Here is a 19,079-nt window from a genome sequence, read left to right on the forward strand (position 1 = left end):
AAGATAAAGCAAAGCAGTGCGACAAAAACAACACAGAGACACACATAAACAAATGTACAGTCAATAACACAATAGAAAATTATATGTACAGTGTGTGCAAATGTAGGAGAGTAAGTAGGTAAGGCAATAAAGATTGGCTGTGTACAGGTACAGTGATCGGTAAGCTGCTCTGACAGCTGATGCTTAAAGTTAGAGAGGGAGATATAGGACTCCAGCTTCAGAGATTTTTGCAATTCGTTCCAGTCATTGGCTGCAGAGAACTGGAAGGAAAGGCGGCCAAAGAAAGTGTTGGCTTTGGGGATGACCAGTGAAATATACCTGCTGGAGCGCGTGCTACTGGTGGGTGCTGCTATGGTGACCAGCGAGCTGAGATAAGGCGGGGCTTTACCTAGCAAAGACTTATAGATGACCTGGAGCCAGTGGGTTTGGCGACGAATATGTATGTATGCATACAGGTCGCAGTGGTGGGTAGTATATGGGTCTTTGGTGACAAAATGGATGGCACTGTGATAGACTACATTCAGTTCGCTGAGTAGAGTGTCGGAGGCTATTTTGTAAATGACATCGCCAAAGTCAAGGATCGGTAGGATAGTCAGTTTTACGAGGGTATGTTTGGCAGCATGAGTGAAGGAGGCTTTGTTGCGAAATAGGAAGCCGATTCTAGATTTTATTTTGGATTGAAGATGCTTAATGTGAGTCTGGAAGGAGAGTTTATAGTCTAACTGGACACCTAGGTATTTTTTAGTTGTCTACATATTCTAAGTCAGAACCGTCCAGAGAAGTGATGCTAGTCGGGTGGGATGGTGCAGGCAGCAATCGGTTGAAGAGCATGCACTTAGTTTTACAAGCATTTAAAAGCAGTTGGAGGCCACGGAAGGAGTGTTGTATGTTCCAAGATGGCATAGCAGTGGGATGTCTGTTTTGATTGTCCTGTCCTGTGTATATATTGTTTTCTTCGTATATATTTCTATTATTTTTAATTTTCCATCTACGGACTGAACATACTCTCCTGCAACCCGCCTCACCCAATGTGGTACAGATCTGCTACTTTTACACTTTTGAACTGGACCCCCTTCAGAAGCTAGCCAGATAACTAGCTACTAGCTAGTAGTTAGTTAGCCACTGCTAGCAGTCATCACCGTTAACTCGGCCATCTGCCAGCCTCAGCCTGGGAAACTCCTGCCAGCCTTCACAGAGCGATATCTACCCAGAGCATATCAGACTGCTTTTCTCTAACACATCTCCGGAGCTAGCCTCGAAATAGGCCCATCTTCCGGCTAGCTGACGAGATCCTTCAAGCAATTCCTGGGCTTCAATTACCTCTTTTTCCAATTGGCCTGAACCCTTTGCTGCTGACATGGAGCATCGCCGATCCATCACGACTGGTCAGCCAACGTAACCGTCCGAGGTGGTTTCTGTCCCGAAGCAAGCACCAGTTAGGAGCTAGCCTCGAACTAGGCCCATCTTCCGGCTAGCCGAAGAAATCCATCAGATAATTCCTGGGCTTTAATACCTCTTCTGGCAATTGGCCTGGACCCATTGCTGCCGACACGGAGCCCCGCCGATCCATTACAACTGGTCTGCCGACGTAACTGTCCGAGGGGGTTTCAACAGGCTCTCCCGTTGCGAGGTCCCCCTGAGGCCCATTTGCTAGCCTGCTGCTATCCCTTGCCTGCTAGCTGTCTGAATCGCCATGTCTCCAGCTCACCGAGCTACTCACTGGACCTTATGATCACTCGGCTACACATGCCTCTCCCTAATGTCAATATGCCTTGTCTATTGCTGTTTTGGTTAGTAATATTTGTCTTATTTCACTGTAGAGCCTCCAGCCCTGCTCAATATGCCATAGCTAGCCCTTATGTTCCACCCCCCAACACATGCGGTGACCTCACCTGGCTTAAATGGTGCCTCTAGAGACAAAACCTCTCTCATCGTCACTCAATGCCTAGGTTTACCTCCACTGTACTCACATCCTACCATACCCTTGGCTGTACATTATGCCTTGAATCTATTATTCCGTGCCCATAAACCTGCTCCTTTTACTCTCACTTCCAAACGCACTACACAACCTATTCTTTTAGAGTTTAGCCGTACTCTTATCCTACTCCTCCTCTGTTCCTCTGGTGATGTAGAGGTTAACCCCTGCAACACCAGCATCACTCCCATTCCCCAGGCGCTGTCATTTGTTGACTTCTGTAACTGAAAAAGCATTGGTTCCATGCATGTTAACATCAGAAGCCACCTCCCTAAGTTTGTTTTGTTCACTGCTTTAGCACACTCCGCCAACCCGGATGTCCTAGCCGTATCTGAATCCTGGCTTAGGAAGGCCACCAAAAATCCCACTGCACTGAGGAAAGGAAACACTGTCACCACCGATAAATCTACAACAATCAATAGTTTCAATAAGCATTTTTCTACAGCTGGCCATGCTTTCCACCTGGCTAACCCTACCCTGGCCAACAGCTCAGCAAACCCTGCAGCAACTTTTTAAAATGATTTTTTACCTGTATTTAACTAGGCAACTCAGTTAAGAACAAATTCCTATTTTCAATGACGGCCTAGAATGAGAGATTTGTACCTTGTCAGCTCGGGGATTTGAACTTGCAACCTTCCCGGTACTAGTCCAATGCTCTAACCACTAGGCTAACCTGCCTAAGCCGGACCTCTGGCAGTCTCTATAAGGGTGCCACAGGGTTCAATTTCTCGGGCCGACTCTTTTCTCTGTATATATCAATGATGTCGATCTTGCTGCTGGTGATTCTCTGATCCACCTATACGTAGACGACACCATTCTGTATACACCTGGCCCTTCTTTGGACACTGTGCTAACAAAACTCCAAACGAGCTGGTTTTTGTGCTGGTCAAGGGCAGTCAAGTCTGGGGTGAACCAAGGGCTATATCTGTTCTTAGTTCTACATTTGAATACATTTATTTCTTATACATACATTTATTTATTATACATTTGAATGGGGCATGCTTACTTAAGATGGTGAGGAAAGCACTTTTGAAGAGCAAACAGGCATCTTCTACTGACAGAATGAGGTCAATATCCGAAGTTGATTAGAAAGGCCTGCTCGCTGAAGGGTTTTAGGGAGCGTTTGACAGTGATGAGGGGTGGTCGTTTGACCGCGGACTCATTACGCACGCAGGCAATAAGGCAGTGATCGCTGAGATCCTGGCTGAAGACAGCAGAGGTGTAATTAGAGGGCAAGTTGGTCAGGATGATATCTATGAGGGTACCCGAGTTTACGGATTTGGGGTTGTACCTGGAAGGTTCATTGATAATTTGTGTGAGATTGAGGGCATCTAGTTTAGATTGTAGGATGGTCAGGATGCTAAGAATGTCCCAGTTTAGGTCACCTAACAGTACGAACTCTGAAGATAGATAGGGGGCGATCACTTCACATATGGTGTCCAGGGCACAGCTGGGGGCTGAAGTGGGTCAATAACAAGCGACAACGGTGAAAGACTTGTTTCTGGAAAGGTGAATTTAAAATAAGTAGAAGCTCTAATTGTTTGGGCACAGACCTGGATAGTATGACAGAACTATGCAGTCTAACTCTGCAGTAGATTGCAACTCCGCCCCCTTTGGCAGTTCTATCTTGTTCTGAAAATGTTATTGTTAGGGATGGAAATTTCAGGATTTTTGGTGGCCTTCCTAAGCCAGAATTCAGACACGGCTAGGACATCCGGGTTGTTGGAGTGTGCTAAAACAGTGAATAAAACAAACTTAGAGAGGAGTCTTCTAATGTTAACATGCATGAAACCAAGGCTCTTACAGTTACAGAAGTCAACAAATGACAGTGCCTGGGGAATGGGAGTGATGCTGGGGGCTACAGGGCCTGGGTTAACCTCTACATCACCAGAGGAACAGAGGAGGAGTAGGATAAGGGTAAGGGTAAAGGCTATAAAAACTGGTTGTCTAGTGCGTTCGGAACAGAGAGTAAAAGGAGCAGGTTTCTGGGCGCGGAATAATAGATTCAAGGCATAATGTACAGACAAGGGTATGGTAGGATGTGAGTACAGTGGAGGTAAACCTAGGCATTGAGTGACGATGAGAGAGGTTTTGTCTCTAGAGGCACCATTTAAGCCAGGTGAGGTCACCGCATGTGTGGGGGTACCGGTACACGTTAGCCAAATCCAACAAAAGGGCTAGCTATGGCATATTGAGCAGGGCTGGAGGCTTTACCGTGAAATAAGACAATAATCACTATCCAAAACAGCAGTAGACAAGGCATATTGACATTAGGGAGAGGCATGTGTAGCCGAGTGATCATAGGGTCCAGTGAGTAGCTAGGCGAGCTGGAGACACGGCGATTCAAACAGCTAGCAGGCCGGGGCTGGCAGGCTAACAGATGGGCCTGCGGGGGACGTCGCAACGGAAGAGCCTGTAGAAACCCCCTCAGATGGTTACGCCGGCGGGGCACCGTGTCGGCAGTAACGTGGTCCAGGCCAATTGGCAAAAGAGGTATTGTAGCCCAGGAATTGGCTGATGGAATCTCTTCAGCTAGCCGGGAGATGGGCCTAGCTTGAGGCTAGCTTGAGGCTAACTGGTGCTCGCATTGGGACAGAGACATTAGCCAGGAGTAGCCACTCGGATAGCAGCTAGCTAGCTGCGATGATCCGGTGTGAAGGGTCAGAGCTAACAGTAGGAATACGGAGATGTGGTAGAGAAAAGCAGTCCGATATGCTCTGGGTAGATATCGTGCTGTGCAGGCTGGCAGGAGTTGACCGGGCTGAGGCTGGCTGATGTCCAAGTTAACGATGATGACCACTATCAGTGGCTAACTGACTACTAGCTAGTAGCTAGTTAACTGGCTAGCTACTGATGGGGGTTCCTGTTCTAATGTGTAAAAAATAGCAGATCCGTACCACATTGGGTGAGGCGGGTTGCAGAGGAGTATGTTCAGTCCGTAGATGGAAATTGAGATTAAAAATATAAAAAAATATATGTGAAATATATACGAAGCAAACAATACATACACTGGATGGGACAAGACAAGACAAAAACAGCCACCCGACTGCTACGCCATCTTGGAAAATGAGATTAGTTCACCATAAGTGACAAGAAGACTACAAGCAAGAGGGAAAATAAGAGTGAGGATAGGGGATCAGAAAGGCCTGTATTGCACCAACTGCCTTTTGAAATATGGAGGGAAGTGAATATCTTGTAATTTAATTTATCTTCCCAGGGTATTACATTAATACAGACTGTTACGGGTACTACAGGGTGCCATTGCAATCTCTCCCTCTCTGTATGTCTCTCGCTCTGTATGTCACTCCCCACCTCTCCATCCCTCACTATCGCTCTCTCTGTCTCCCTGCCTCTCTCCTTGTGGCCTAGCATAGCACGGGACATTCTAGTCTCCCCTCCTCATCTCTCACTCTATCGCTCACTCTCTCCGTGGCCTACCACAGTGCAGGACGTTCCAGTCTCTGGATCTAAATAAGTGTAGACAATGTCTGTCTCTGATCAATGGGAGAAAAGCCGGCCTGCTAAATGAGGTTAAATCTAATGTGATAAACTGCTCCATCTGTCAGTGGGATTGGACTGGAGGCTTTAATTCATTCAGGAGGTGGGAGAGACAGGTAAATAAACGAGGGGTGTAACATTAGAAGATGCATGAAGAGCGGAGCTTTCTAGGGCTTTGACAGGCTGGGAGAAGAAGACACTTCTTGTTTTTTCTTTTAGTCAGACTTCTTAATGACAGTATAGGGGTAATTCGTGGATATGGTTGTGTTGTTGTCTTCCACGTGTGGCTGACTGATGCCCTTTAATGTGTGCAGGCATCTGTAAATAGCAGAAGTTCAAGCGAGAACTTCATATCTCAAGTTGTACACGTTAACACAGTCTGCATGATCCTATATGTTTCTATGACTGTATTTATGGTTTCTGAGACCTCTGTCTTTCCATCAAGTCTCCTCTGGTAACATCCACCAAATACTGCTGTCCTCTTGTACTGTAGTATCCTCCTCCTGCTCCTTTCCACAACAAACCATAGAAAACCCACTACCTCCTATCCCTTCAATAACACCCCCATACTTTCACCACAACATTAGATTGCAAATCAATTGTAACAGCCAAATCAGTTCATGTTTGGCGTATATTTGGTTTGGAAGGCTGTTCATGCGAATCTGTAATGAGTTATTGCTATATTCCGTGTCCCAAATTGCACCCTATTCCCTATACAGGGTAGGGGAGCAAAGGGTTACATGTAATCCGTTAGATGTAACTGATTACAATTTTTTTTACTTGAATCCGTTACGTTACCATCAGAAATATTGTAATCAGATTACATATACTTTTGAAAAAATAGATGATTACTTCTAGGACTACTTTTAAATTCAAAATTATTTGTCACCTTTCTGCTTTCTCAAAGACATTCAAATCAGCACTGAAAAAAGGCGAAAGTTTAAGTTTGTTCCACCTGAGCGAGTCTGACCACAAATCAGAGACCAATATGATGACACCAAAGTTGATTGCGGCAAAAGAGCAAGAATAGGCTGTCCAGGCTGTCTTCCAATGGTGCAAATGCTGTTGGAATCCAAAGATGATCCAACTTCAATAAAGGCTTGGAGGTAAGAACGACAGCAGTGGTGGAGCCTACGGGCGATACACACATCACACTGCTGCTCTCTTAGGTATCCCTTTCACCTGTACTGAACAAAAATATAAATGCAACATGCAACAATTTCAACGATTTTACCGAGTCACAATTCATATAAGGAAATCAGTCAATTTAATTAAATTCATTAGGACCTAATTTAATGATTTTACATGACTGGGCAGGGGTGCAGCCGTGGGTGGACCTGGGACAGCATAGGCCCACCCACTTTGGAGCCAGGCCCAGCCAATCAGAATGAGTTTTCCCCCACTAAAGGGCGTTATTACAGACAGAAATACTCCTCAGTTTCATCAGCTGTCCGGGTGGCTGGTCTCAGATGATCCCACAGGTGAAGAAGCCGGACGTGGAGGTCCTGGATTGGCATGGTTACACGTGGTCTGCGGTTGAGAGGCCGGTTGGACGTACTGCCAAATTATCTTGAAAGATGTTGCGGCTTATGGTAGAGAGATTAACATTCAATTATCTGCCAACAGTTCTGCTGGACATTCCTGCAGTCAGCATGCTAATTGCACACACCCTCAAAACTTGAGACATCTGTGGCATTGTGTTGTGTGACAAAACTGCACATTGTGGCCTTTTATTGTCCCCAGCACAAGGTGCACCTGTGTAATGACCAAGCAGTTTAATCAGCTTCTTGATATGCCACACCTGTCAGGTGGATGGATTATCTTGGCAAAGGAGAAATGTTCACTCACAGGTATGTAAAGAAATGTGTGCACAAAAGAGAAATACGTTTTGTGTGTATGGAAAAATTCTGGGATATTTTCTTTCAGCTCATGAAACATGGGACCAACAATTTATATGTTGCGTTTATAACCCAATAATGGTTGAATTCCATACTGTCACTTGTCCACTCAAGCTTAACATTGTTGTCATCTATCAATCTTCTCTCTCCCTCCCACTACTCCTCTTATATCCTATCATCGCTCCCTTCTGCTAAATCCTTCTCCCTCCTGTCTCCTGATTCTGCCTTTTCGACCCTACTCTCCTCCCTTTCCGCATCCTATGACTCACACTGTCCGGTTTGTTCCCGGCCGGCTCGACCCTCCCCTCCTGCCCGTTGGCTGAGTGACTCATTGAGAGCTGTGGGCAGCTGAGCGATAATGGAGGAAAACTAAACTTTCAGAGGACCTATCATCCTTTGACTCCCTCTTTCTGCCTTCTCTTCATCTGTATCCACTGCTAAAGCCACTTATTATCACTGTAAGTGTCAAGCTTCTGCCTCTAACCCTAGGAAAGTCTTTTCCACTTCTGCCTCTAACCCTTGGAAAGTCTTTTCCACCTTCTGCCTCTAAACCTTGGAAAGTCTTTTCCACTTCTGCCTCTAACCCTTGGAAAGTCTTTTCCACTTCTGCCTCTAACCCTAGGAAAGTCTTTCCACCTTCTGCCTCTAACCCTAGGAAAGTCTTTTCCACCTTCTGCCTCTAACCCTAGGAAAGTATTTTCCACCTTCTGCCTCTAACCCTAGGAAAGTCTTTTCCACCTTCTGCCTCTAACCCTAGGAAAGTCTTTTCCACCTTCTGCCTCTAACCCTAGGAAAGTCTTTTCCACCTTCTGCCTCTAACCCTAGGAAAGTCTTTTCCACTTCTGCCTCTAACTCTAGGAAAGTCTTTTCCACCTTCTGCCTCTAACCCTAGGAAAGTCTTTTCCAACTTCTGCCTCTAACCCTAGGAAAGTCTTTTCCAACTTCTGCGTCTAACCCTAGGAAAGTTTTTCCACTTCTGCCTCTAACTCTAGGAAAGTCTTTTCCACCTTCTGCCTCTAACCCTAGGAAAGTCTTTTCCACTTCTGCCTCTAACTCTAGGAAAGTCTTTTCCACCTTCTGCCTCTAACCCTAGGAAAGTCTTTTCCAACTTCTGCCTCTAACCCTAGGAAAGTCTTTTCCAACTTCTGCCTCTAACCCTAGGAAAGTCTTTTCCAACTTCTGCCTCTAACCCTAGTAAAGTCTTTTCCACTTCTGCCTCTAAATCTAGGAAAGTCTTTTCCACCTTCTGCCTCTAACCCTAGGAAAGTCTTTTCCACCTTCTGCCTCTAACCCTAGGAAAGTCTTTTCCCCTTCTGCCTCTAACCATAGGAAAGTATTTTCCACCTTCTGCCTCTAATCCTAGGAAAGTCTTTTCCACCTTCTGCCTCTAACCCTAGGAAAGTCTTTTCCACCTTCTCCTCCCTCCTTAATCCTCCACCCCACCCTCCTTCTCTGCGGACGACTGTGTCAACCACTTTGAAAATAAAGTTGCCGCCATTCGCTTCTCATTCACTCATCCTAGAGACCACCGGTCCCACTCACACCCTATGCCTTGACCTCTTTCTCCCCTCTCCAGATGAAATCCTGCGACAAGTGAGGTCTGGCCGCTCGACAACCTGCCCACTCGACCCCGACCTTCTCCCATTCTTCACTTCCCTCATCCTTGACCACTGGCTGTGTCCCCTCTGACTTCAGAATGGGTAGAGTCGCTCCCCTCCTCAAGAAAACCAACAATCGACTCATCTGATGTCAGAAACTATAGACCTGTATCCCTTCTTTCTTTGATTTCCAAAACACGTGCTGTCTCTGGTCAACTCTCGTTATCTCTCTCAGAAAGATCTTCTTAACCCTAACCAGAAGCTTCAAGATGGGTCACTCAACCCAGACTGCTCTCCTCTGTGTCACGGAGGCTCTCCGCACTGACAAAGCTCACTCTCTCTCCTATTTTCTCATCCTCCTAGATCTATCCGATGCCTTTGACTCAGTGAACCATCATATCCTCTTCTCCACCCTCTCTGGGCTGGGCGTCTCAGGCTCTGCACACTCTTGGATTGCATCCGCTCCTACCAGTTGACGTGGAGAGGATCTGTGTATGCACCACGTACTGTCACTACTGGTGTCCCCCAGGACTTGGTTCTAGGCCCACTCCTCTTCTCTCAATACATCAAGTCACTCAGCTCCATCATATCCTCACATGGTCACGTCTTTAATTCCTATGCAGATGACAACCAACTACTTCCTTCCTCTCTTCTGACACCCAGGTGGCGACATGCATCTCTCCGTGCCTGGCAGACATCTCAGCTTGGATGTCAACCCACCACATCAATCTCAACAAGGAGCTGCTCTTCCTCCCGGGGAAGGCCTGCCCACTCAAAGGTCTTTTCATCAGGGTTGTCAACTCCACAGCGTTGCCCTCCCAGAGTGCAAAGAACCTTGGCGTGACCCTGAAGAACACCCTGTCTTTCTCTGTAAACATAAAATTACTGACTCGCTCCTGCAGGTTCATGCTCTACAACATCCGTAGAGTACGACCTCACCTCACACAGGAAGTAGCACAGGTCCTAATCCAGTCACTTGTCATCTCCCATCTGGACTACTGCAATTTGCTGTTGGCTGGGCTCCCCGCTTATCCCATCTCACCCCACTTCTCCGTACACTACATTGGCTTCCAGTCGAAGCTCGCATCCAGTACAAGACCATGGCGCTTGCCTACAGTGCAGCAAGAGGAACTGCCCTTCCCTACCTTCAGGCTATGCTCAAACCACCTCTGGTCTCTTGGCCCCCAGGTCTCTCAGCTCCCACTCAGCCCAGTCCAAACGCTTCTCTGTCCTGGCACCTGAAACCCTACCCCTTCGAAGAGTATCTTAAAATGATCCCCCCACCCCCCAAAAAATGTATAAATAAAAAATAAATACAAACGTTCCAGAACCAACACTTGCCTTTGATATGTGTTTGTCCCACCTAGCTATCTTAAGATGAATGTACTAATTGTACATTTATCTGGATAAGAGGGTCTTCTAAATTACAAGTTTAAGCTGCCTATTCATCATTGTTTTTGCGACCAGTGAACAGCCAGTGAAAATGTGCAAGCTGGCATTTATTGAGATGACTCATGTACTGGAGGCAGCTCTGCAGAGTGGTCACTAGCTGGTACAGCCACAAAGTCATTTTGAAGCTAACCATAACCACACTGTTAACTCCAATTCCTAACATTAACCTTAAATTAAGACCAAAAAGTACATTTTTGTTTTCATTAATTTTTACGAAATAGCCAATCTTGACTTTGCAGCTGGCCCATCTAGCGGAAGCTGCTCAGTTCTGCCTCCAGGGCAAGACTCATGACAATAAACGTCAACTTGCGAAAAATGCGCTCTTGCAAAACCTGCATAGTGTGAATCCCAGTCTATGGAATAAAAGTTTGAGGGAGTTCCTCCCTTCTAAACTCCTCCATGGTATTGTGCTCCAAACTGTCTTCGTGCTGATACATTTTTCTTCCCCTAACGGACACATGCTCAAACACATGCTCAAACTCTCACACTTAAAGAGCTGCAAATTATCGCGATATCAAAGTGTCACCAACAAAAAAGTAAACAATAGGCCTACAGCAAATGCAGCATATGGCATTTCCTCACATGCTAATAACACCTTTCAGTAGTGCTCAAAGCATGCCATTCCATGAGAGCAGCATTTCTTTTTCAACTCGAAGCAATGAGCCCAATCAGTCCTCCATGACAACAAAACCATAAACAACAGGGTAGGCTAAATAAGTACTTCATTTTTGGGTTATGCTCAGGTAATACAATTTGACTAATCTATATTTTCAAGTCCTATTCTTGAAGATGAATGGGTATAACATTAATTGAAATACATAGCCTAATCATAGTATTATCTGTAGTAGAGAGCAATGGGTTAGAAGACGCCTACATAACCAAACCTTAAAGTAAAATGCAACATCCATTTATGGCCAACTATGTAAACACTAACATTGATTTATCCTGCAATGGATGTTGTTCAAATTGAAGATATTCCTAATGCCTCTTAAAGGGACAGTAATCTAAAAGTAACTGAAAGTAATCAGATTACATTACTGCTTATGGATAAAACAAAAGTTATGTTAGTGATACAAAAATTTGGACAGGTAACTTAGTAACTGTAACAGATTACGTTTAGAAAGTACCTACCCAACCCTGTCCCAAATGTTGTCAAATGAAACGTGTCTACAACATTCATATCTTATATTCTGAGAACATGGCAAAATTTCCTGTGTATGTTTGGTGGGACATTGATGGAATATTCTCCTAACCCTTAAACTGGACATAGGAATATTCTTGCAACATTCTCATGAAACGTGTCTAGAACATTAATTTCTTATATTCTGAGAACATTGTAACCACGTTCTGTGTATGTTCAGTAGGACGTTGATGGAATATTTTCCTAACCTCCCCAAAAAACTGGACACAGGAATGTTCTTGCAACCTCCCATAAAATGCACCTAGAACATTAATGTTGTATATTCTGATATTCTAGATAAGTTCTGTTTAACATTAAGGTAATGTTCTCTTAACTTTAACACCAAAACATGCTAAAAAAAGTTCTCAGATGTTTTTTTTCCAAATTAGAATGTTCCCCTTACTAACAGAAAACTGGACACTCAAACATTAGGGGAACATTATGTGGAACATTACAAAAACATTCTCTCTCTGTAGAATTGTTAGTTGGGATGGTGCTATTTGGGACGCCGCTATAGACATGGTGGCTGGAGAGCGTCAGCATGGCTTCAGCCAAGTCAAAGAGACTGTTGTCAAAGAGACTGTTGTCAAAGAGACTGCTGTGAAAGAGACTGTTGTCAGCGCCAATATGACATGCTTTTCAGGCTAATCCAGCCAGCCGCCTGGGCCATATGAGCGTTATGGATTACAAAAACCTTGTCCGCTCCTCTTTCTCTCAGTCTCTCTCTCTTCCTAACCAGCTCTCTACCCTACCATCCCTGTCTCTCTCTCTCCTTTCCTCTCTCTTTCTCTATCCCTCCCCCTTTCTCTCCCTCTCTCCTTCCCCCCTCTCTCCTCCGCTCTCAGACCATCTCACCTCGGCGGAGCGACATCTTCATCTCCCTGAACACCATTCAACACTGTATCCCATCAAAACGCAATCTGACGCCACCTAAAGCCACCTAATCTACTCAGGCAAATCACAGTCAACTTAGCCTAGAGGGAGTGAGTCAGGGAGGGAGAGCAGCACCGCACACTGCTGTGAGTATTATGTTGGGTGACACTCACAACAACATACGCCTCAGGAATTTATTTGCCAGTGCAAATCACTTTCCAGATGAGACGCCTGGTCTTTGTCTGTGGGGTTAGTGGAGCCTTTCATTGTATTAGTAATGGATGAGCAGAAAGGGGCTGGAGGATTCAACACTCACACTACTGACTCCACAGGTCCAGCTTCTCTGATACCCTGGTGTGTGTGTGTGTGTGTATGTGAATGTGTGTGTTTGTGCGTCTTTAAGTGCATGTGTGTTTTGCCAAGACTTAAAGCCTGGTCTCTCACTGCTTTTTCAATCTGACAAAAGACCAGCATCCTGAACATTGTTCCTATTGTTTCACACCTTATTGCTTGTCCTTCACAACGCACAGCTCCTGTTGTCATGGCCCTCCTCTCCTCCCCTCCCCATCTCTCTCCAGTGAAGCGACAGGTCCTGTTGTTTCTGAACAACACATCTTTCTCTGGGTCATCCTCCTCATCATTGGGCTTCTGACAACCCGTCTGTCTGTCCAACATCAGGGTATGGTGTGCCAGCCATACACACATACACAAACACATAAACATCTGTTCAACACAGCCTTTTGCATCAGCTCAGATACAGCCATAGCCACATGCATGTTTTCCCGTATGGACAGCTAGAATACACAGTTCCTGCAGCAAGCTGAGGCTTCTCTCTCTCTCTCGATCTACTCTTTCTCTCTAACTACTCTTTCACTCTCCCTCTACACATATCTACTCTCCCCCTCTCCCTCTATATATACACACTACCAGTCAAAGGTTTTAGATCACCTATTCATTTTTCATTTTTACTATTTTCTACATTGTAGAAGAATAGTAAAGACATCAACTATGTAATAACACATATGGAATCATGTAGTAACCAAAAATGTGTTACACAAATCTATCTATATATATTTTATATTTGAGATTCTTCAAATAGCTACCCTTTGCCTTGACAACTTTGCACACTCTTGGCATTCTCTCAACCAGCTTCATGAGGAAGTCACCTGGAATGCATTTTAATTAACTTGTGTGCCTTCTTAAAAGTTAATTTGTGGAATTTCTTTCCTTCTTAATGCGTTTGAGACAATTAGTTGTGTTGTGACAAAGTATGGGGGTATACTGAAGATAGCCCTATTTGGTAAAAGACCAAGTCCATATTATGGCAAGAACAACTCAAAAAAGCAAAGAGAAACAACAGTCCATCATTATTTTAAAACATGAAGGTCAATCAATCCGGAAAAAGCATGGAGGAGGAGGTGTTATGGTGTGGGGGTGCTTTGATGGTGACATTGTCTGTGATTCATTTAGAATTCAAGGCACACTTAACCAGCATGACTACCACAGCATTCTGCAGCGATACACCATCCCATCTGGTTTGGGCTTAGTGGGACTGTCATTTGTTTTTCAACAGGACAATGACCCAACACACCAACTGGCTATGTAAGGGCTATTTGACCAAAAAGGAGAGTGATGGAGTGCTGCATCAGATGACCTGGCCACCACAATCCCCTGATCTCAGCCAAATTGAGATGGTTTGGGATGAGTCAGACCGCAGTGAAGGAAACGCAGCCAACAAGTGCTCAGCATATGTGGGAACTCCTTCAAGACTGTTGAAAAGCATTCCAGGTGAAGCTGGTTGAGAGAATGCCAAGAGTCTGCAAAGCTGTCATCAAGGCAAAGGGTGGCTATTTGAAAAATATAAAATATATTTACATTTGTTGTTTTTTGGTTCCTACGTGTTTTTTTGGTTACTACACTTTTATGGTTACTACATGATTCCTTCTATGCTGGCCTTATAGGCAGAGTTCCTCTGTCCAGTGTCTGTGTTCTTTTGCCCATCTTAATCTTTTATTTTTAGTCTGAGATATGGCTTTTTCTTTGCAACTCTACCTAGAAGGCCAGCATCCCGGAGTCGCCTCTTCACTGTTGACGTTGAGACGGGTGTTTTGAGGATACTATTTTTTTGAAGCTGCTAGTTGAGGACTTGTGAGGCGTCTGTTTCTCAAACTAGACACTCTAATGTACTTGTCCTCTTGCTCAGTTGTGCACCGGGGCCTCCCACTCCTCTTTCTACTCTGTTTAGAGCCAGTTTGCGCTGTTCTGTGAAGGAAGCTGTTCTGTGAATGCTGATGCTCCAGATACTCAACTAGTCTAAAAATGGCCAGTTGTATTGCTTCTTTAAATCAGCACAAAAGTTTTCAGCTGTGCTAACATAATTGCAAAAGGGTGTTCTAATGCTCAATTAGCCTTTTAACTTGGATTAGCTAACACAACATGCCATTGGAACACAGGAGTGATGGTTGCTGATAATGGGCCTCTGTACGCCTTTGTAAATATTCCATGAAAAAATTTGCCGTTGCCATCTACAGTAGTCATTTACAACATTAACAATGTCTACACTGTATTTCTAATCAATTTGATGTTATTTTAACATATATATATATATATATATATAAATAAATAAATATCCTCTCTCTCTCTAGTGATGCCTGCTTACACATGCGGCTCACAGTACACCTGCTACTTTTGATGAATAATTCCAGACACAGACAGACAGACAGACAAATGTGTAGGAATCAGGCAGGAGTATCTGCTGCTTCTCAGAATCGTCTGCTTTTCATCCAACTAGAGGGAGAAAATACACATCCAAAGGAGCAATTAAGTTCATGGCTATTGAGTCTAGATCTACAGTATATTAATAGGAGCTAGAGGCCTGTATAGTGCAAGCTTGTTTGGAGCAGAGTGAGGAGAAACATCAATTGTGCTTCATAAGATATACAATATTGCTATTCGTTTGGAATTGCATACAATATTCATGTGTTTCAGTATTTGTTGTGGTTCAGACATGTCTCAGATAATTTCCCAAACCAGATCATCAAATATCTGGACATGTGACATACAGTATAATGTGACAGATGGATAAGTAATAACAGTGAATATGAGAAGGTGAACTGAAGGGCATGATTGGAACTGACTACACAACCCCCATCAAATACTAGACCTTCTTTCCTTCCTTTCACATTAAGCCATTTATTAGAACTTTACATTTGTATGGAACAATAATGGAAGCCACTTCATTGACTGTGTGGCCTTTCTGTCTGGGCGGTAGGCTACAAAGCAACTGGGTGGGTTTCAGTCCGATAGATAGCAGCGATGGCTATCTTTGTGTGGGGCTTTAAAGATGCATAATGCAGAGGTTTGATACCAGCATTTGGTATTCAGGGTCTGCAAAGGCCACCGGCCACTGCCTCTGGATCTATCCCCTCTCACACACTCATAATAACACACACACACACACACAAACTTGCTCCTATCCTGTCTGACACTCATAACACACACAGGACCATGAGAGGACCCAATGCCAGGCAAAGACCTCTGTCTCCTCTCTGGCTTGATTATAATGGCTAAAGAGTAAGCAAGGTCAAATAAAAATGTATTGGTCGCGTACACATATGTTGAAGATGTTATCACAGGTGCAGCGAAATGCTTATGTTCAGCTCCAACAGTGCAGTAATACTTAACAATACAAAACAATATACACAAATCCCCCAAATGTAAAGGAATTAAGAAAGATTTAAGAAAGATCATATGGCCAATATACCACGGTTAAGGGCTGTGTCCAGGCACTCCCCGTTGCGTTGTACAAGTACAGCCCTTAGCCATGGTATATTGGCCATATACCACACCACCTTAGACCTTATTGCTTAATAAGTAGAATTCAATGGCTATAATTCATTCTTACATGTTCTATGTTTGAGCTGCTTTTGAAAGTAAAAGTTGAAATCAAAACAGTATTGGCATTGTTGAATTTAATTATACTGATGGTTTAGTTAGATAAACTATCAAGTCTGTTTGTTTGGTTACCACGGCAACTACTGTAGCTACAGTATCTAGTAAACTTGCTAGCTATTTCAGTGGATGTTGAACACTTTTCTAAACAGAAAATGAACACATTTCTATTTGGCAAATGTGTTAAATTATAGCCATGGCATAAAAGGGATAATCAACTCGGGGCTCCTGGCATTCTCTGGGAAATAACAAAACTCTGTGGAAGGTCAGGTCCACTCCGCTAGTGATTCGTGGAACACACCTTCCATGTCATTCATTATTTTCCTTTCAACGCATAGCCCCTCATGGTAATATACCGAACAAAAATATAAAGGCAACATGTAAAGTGTTGTCTTATGTTTCATGAGCTGAAATAAAATATCCCAGAGTAGACATTTTCTATACGCACAAAAAGCTTATTTCTCTCCAATTTTGTCCACAAATGAGTTTTCATCCCTGTTAGTGGGCATTTCTCCTCTGCCAAGATAATTCATTCACCTGACAGCTGTGGCATATCAAGAAGCTGATTAAACAGCATGATCATTACACAGGTGCACCTTGTACTGGGGACAATAAAAGGCCACTCTATAATGTGGAGTTTCGTCACACAACACAATGCCACAGATGTCTCAAGTTTTGAGGGATCGTGCGATAGGTGTAACGGATGTGAAACGGCTAGCTAAAAGAATGAGGATGTTCACAACCGCAGACCATGTTGTTGATGTGTGCAGAGGGTCCCTGGTTTGCGCCCGGGTATGGGCGAGGGGACAGTCTAAAGTTATACTGTTACATAGGCGTGCTGACTGCAGGAATGTCCACCAGAACTGTTGCCAGATAATTTAATGTTAATTTCTCAACCATAAGCCGCCTCCAACGTCCAACCGGCCTCACAACCGCAGACCACGTATGTTTATGGCATCGTGTGGGTGAGCGTTTCATTGATGTCAACATTGTGAACAGAGTGCCCCATGGTGGAGATGGGGTTATAGTATGAGCATAAGCTATGGACAACGAACCCAATTGCATTTTATTGGCAATTTGAATGCACAGAGATACCATGATCAGATCCTGAGGCCCATTGTCGTGCCATTCATCCGCTACCATCACCTCATGTTTCAGCATGACAATGCACGGCCCCATGTCGCAAGGAACTGTACACAATTCCTGGAAGCTGAAAATGTCCCAGTTCTTCCATGGCCAGCATACTCACCAGGCATGTCACGCATTGAGCATGTCTGGGATGCTCTGGATCGAAGTGTACGACAGCGTGTTTCAGTTCCCGCCAATATCCAGCAACTTTGCACATTCATGGAAGAGGAGTGGAACAACATTCCACAGGCCACAATCAACAGCCTGCTCAACTCTATGCGAAGATGTCACACTGCACATCCGAAACTGACTGGTTTTCTGATCTACACCACAACCTTTTTGAAGGTATCTGTGACCCCAGATTCATATCTGTATTCCAAGTCATGTGAAATCCATAGTTTAGGGCCTAATTAATTTATTTCAACTGACTGATTTGCTAATATGAACAGTAACTCAGTAAAATGTGAGAAATTGTTGCATGTAGGGTTTATATTTTTGTATATGATGGTGTGTATAGACAGGATGGACAGTATGTGAATAGAAAAGGTGTGTGTAGCAGTAGATAGGACGAGCCCTGAATATAATACAATACATTCTTAGAAAAAAGGGTTCCAAAAGGGTTCAGTGGCTGTCCCCAACACTTTTTGGTTCCATATAGAAACCTCTGTGGAAAGGGTTCTACATGGAACCAAAAGGGGTTCTACCTGTAACCAAAAGGGACAGCCCGAAAAAAAACATTTTTAGTTCTAGATAGCACCTTTTTTTCTATGAGTGTATACACAGTGCATCCGGAAAGTATTCAGACCCCTTGGCTTTGTCCACATTTCGTTACGTTACATTATTATGCATTATTCTAAAATGGATTCAAATGTTTTCCCCTCTCAGTGTACACACAATACCCCATAATGACAAAGTGAAAACAGGTTTTTAGAAATTTTTGCAATGTATAACATTTAAAAAAAATGAACTACCTTATTTACATAAAGTATTCAGACCCTTTCATATGAGACTTGAAATTGAGCTCAGGTGCGTCCTGTTTCCATTGATCATCCTTGAGATGTTTCTACAACTTGATTGGAATCCACCTGTGGTAAATGAAATTGATTTGGAGCATTGAAGGGCCCAAAAAACAGAGGCCCCCATCACTCTTAAACGGAAGTAGTTTGGAAGCACTAAGACTTCCAAGATCTGGCTGCACAGCCAAACTGAGCAATCGGGGGAGAAGGGCCTTGGCCAGAGAGGTGACCAAGAACCCGATGGTCACTCTGAAAGAGCTCCATAGTTCCTCTGTGGAGATGGGAGAACCTTCCAGAATGACAACTATCTCTGCAGCACTCCACCAATCAGGCCTTTATGGTAGAATGGCCAGACGGAAGCCACACCTCAGTAAAAGGCACATGACAGCCTGCTTTGAGTTTGCCAAAAGGCACCAAAAGGACTCAGACAATGAGAAACAAGATTCTCTGGTCTGATGAAACCAAGATTGAACTCTTTGGCCTGAACGCCAAGTGTCACGTCTGAAGGAA

General features: G+C 44.1%; 1 protein-coding gene across 2 annotated transcripts in view; it reads right to left on the reverse strand.

The window, feature by feature from the left end:
• Positions 1 to 19,079, reverse strand: part of LOC112215544 (dihydropyrimidine dehydrogenase [NADP(+)]) — a 220,427-nt gene that overhangs the window by 34,672 nt on the left and 166,676 nt on the right. The gene's annotated exons all lie outside the window — the stretch shown is intronic.

Source organism: Oncorhynchus tshawytscha, linkage group LG16 (genome assembly GCF_018296145.1).
Source record: "Oncorhynchus tshawytscha isolate Ot180627B linkage group LG16, Otsh_v2.0, whole genome shotgun sequence".
In the NCBI taxonomy this organism is placed as follows: Eukaryota; Metazoa; Chordata; class Actinopteri; order Salmoniformes; family Salmonidae; genus Oncorhynchus; species Oncorhynchus tshawytscha.